The sequence below is a fragment of the Otolemur garnettii genome, unplaced genomic scaffold (assembly GCF_000181295.1).
Source record: "Otolemur garnettii isolate 467f Iridium unplaced genomic scaffold, OtoGar3 scaffold00004, whole genome shotgun sequence".
NCBI lineage: Eukaryota > Metazoa > Chordata > Mammalia > Primates > Galagidae > Otolemur > Otolemur garnettii.
Window position 1 is genome coordinate 40,719,687 of NW_003852399.1, and position 3,051 is coordinate 40,722,737.

A 3,051-nucleotide genomic window follows, 5' to 3' on the forward strand; every position below is an offset into this window, starting at 1 on the left:
CCATCCATGCACATATAGTCAATGAAGCTCCACAAAATAAATGCACATGTATCAAACATCTGTATCAATTTTCAGAACACTACGAGCACCCACAATACCATCCCTGTTGTCTTTCCAGTCATTTTCAGCCCTCTAACATCATGGTTCACAGCACAATAGATTAGTTTGCTTGTTTTTGAACTTTATGTAATTCAATCAGCAGTGTCTACATTTTTTTGACAATTTTGCCTAACATTATATTTGTGAAATTTATCTGTATCCTCTGTGTTTGCAATTGATTCATTTTCATTGTTATGTCACAATTTTTATTTTATTTTTATTGGGGTCATTACAAAGAAAGCTTCTGTGAACTTTTAGAAATATAACTGACAATTATATGAATGTATTAATATTAAACACATGCATAGGAGTGGAAATTCTTACATGGGCTACTATGTAAGTTTTAAGACAGCATGTGTTATGGGTCCATTATTTCACTTCCAAGAAGCAGGCAGCAGTGTCTTTTCTGACACAGCTGTGCAAATTTTAACTTGCTTGACTTATTGGTGTTACTGGGAGGGCTCCAGTTATTTCTGTTCATAAAGATTTTGTTTCTTGATTTTTGTGGGTCTCAAAACTTTCATAAAGACTTAGGTAGTCACAGGGAATTGTTTTTTATGGATGAGGTGGAATAGTGATTAAGATTCACTGGTTTCAGGCTCAGCGCCTGTAGCTCAGTGTGTAGGGTGCTGGCCACATACACTGAGGCAGGTGTGTTCCAGCCCAGCCTGGACCTGCTAAACAACAATGACAACTGCAACCAAAAAATAGCCCGGCGTTGTGGTGGGTGGCTGTTGTCCCAGTTACTTGGGAGGCTGAGGTGAGAGAATCGCTTGGGTCCAGGAGTTTGAGGTTGCTGTGAGCTGTGATGCCATAGCACTGTACTGAGGGTGATGTAGTGAGACTGTCCTCCCCCAGCCCCCCCCCAAATTCATTGGTTTCACATGCACATACAGCTCACTTGCTGTTGTTAATGAAAAGATCATGCTTTATCCAGTAAACTTTTGGGTTGCCTTCATCATCAACTGCCAAATGTATGTGGGTCTGTTTCAATGTTTAATTTTGTTTTTGTTATTTCTTACACATTTGTTAATGTTTTTACTTATCTATTAGATCTATAGTTTTCATTGGCTCCTATGGTAAAGACAGTGGTGGGTGTTAACCTCTCAGCAGCACTTGTTAAAATTGTATTTCAAACCTGCTAAATCATAAAGTTGTCCCTTAGTCCAGACTTTTTATAGGGGAAGCTATAATTCAATAATCATTAAGGTTCCATTTCCCTTTGACCTGAAAATTCGTGTTAGTTAAAGATCATGATCTCTTTCTGAGACTAGTTAGGCTCCTCCCAAGAATAAGATACAATTGGGTAGGTTTTGTAAAGAGATTCTGAAACCATTGATGTCTGTTATAATATTACTCAAACAAGCTTTGTGCAGTACCAGAATCATGGCCAATGAGGTTTTATCCTAGGCTCAATTACTGCTAATTGAAAAGTTTTCCCTGTGGTGACAACTTACAATTTAGTCAGCCTTGGCAATTGTTGACAGTGTCTATGGAGACTGAATTAAAAAAAAAAAAAAAGAAAAAGAAAAAATTACTCAAACACTGTATTAAGAATGCTAATTATTTCTGTGACAGACTGGCTTTAGAACAATTTTTTTCTTACAGATGTTTTTCAGCAAATAATATAAATGCTCAGAATTAGACCCTTGGACAGAAATGTTCTGTGAGGTCTTGAAGTTAAAGACAGGACATTCTCTCTACTCAGTTTATTCTAACTTTAGACTCAGTTTATTCTCAACTCAATCATGTAAAAGATAACTTAAAAACTAAACATTGGTTTTATTTTTCCCTTTTGTAAGAGTGGCTGTAAAACTCAGGATTCAAGTGGGTAAGTGAGAGCACCTGAGCGCTCCGGGCTGGTTCGAACATCCTGCTTCTCCTAGCAATGCTCTAAGCCCGAAACAGTGAGCTTACTCTAAAGCTGGTACGTATATTAGCTCTTTTAATCTTCACCATGATATGAATGCTAGTATTCTAACCAAAGTATGGATGCAGAGCTGAGGCAGTTAAGCAACTGGTTCAAAGTCACATAGCTGGAAAGTGGCACCGTCAGGATTTGAACTCAAACCGGTTGCTGGAACCTTCACTGTAATACTTAACTGCTCTCCCTTCAGGAAGCCGGTGAAGCCTCCGTGATCTGACCTCTGTCTGTACTTGTCCCACAGGTTTGCCACTTCACTCCCGCCACATTGGCCCCTATCCTGTCCTGAAACACCATGCTGGAAACTACCAGTCTTTGCACGCACTTGTTTCTCTACCCTAAAACAAACAATATGATGCCTCAGAAAAGAGACTATCTCAGAAGGCTTTCTTTGTTATAGTAGCTAGAATTGTTTTCAAGTATTGTTTACAATTGCGAATACTGTTTTTTGTTTGTTTGTTTTGAGACAGTCTCACTTTGTGCCCTGGGTCATAGCTCACAGCAACCTCAAACTCTTGGGCTCAAGTGATCCTCTTGCTTCAGCCTCCCAAGCACCTGAGACTACAATGGTCCACCACAAAGCTTGGCTGATTTTTTTTTTTCTTTTTTCGCTTTGTCACCCTCGGTAGAGTGCTGTGGTTTCAACAGCTCACAGCAACCTCCAGCTCTTGGGCTTGAGCAATTCTCTTGCCTCAGCCTCCCAAGTGGCTGGGACTGCAGGCGCCGGCCACAATGCCCAGCTATTTTTATTTTTTATTAAGTCATAGCTGTGTACATTAATACAATCAGCCCAGCTATTTTGTTGTTGTTGTTGCAGTTTGAGATAATCATGTGATTTTTGTACTTTATTCTACTCATATGTTATGGTAATTACTTTATTCTATTCATATGTTATAGATGGTAAACTAATCTTGCATTCCTGGGATAAATTCTATTTGGTCCATGGTATGTAATGATTTTTATATATTAATGCATTTGCTCTGCTAATACACAGGGTGTCCATAAAAAAAATTTTTGGGTTTTTTTTT

The 3,051-nt window shown here is 38.7% G+C and overlaps 1 non-coding gene across 1 annotated transcript; it reads left to right on the forward strand.

Annotated features, from left to right (window-relative positions):
- The first annotated feature begins 1,463 nt into the window (after positions 1-1,463).
- Positions 1,464-1,598, forward strand: LOC111728129. Its single transcript, XR_002775518.1, has one exon. It is a non-coding gene; the product is annotated as a U4 spliceosomal RNA (small nuclear RNA).
- The last annotated feature ends 1,453 nt before the right edge of the window (positions 1,599-3,051 follow it).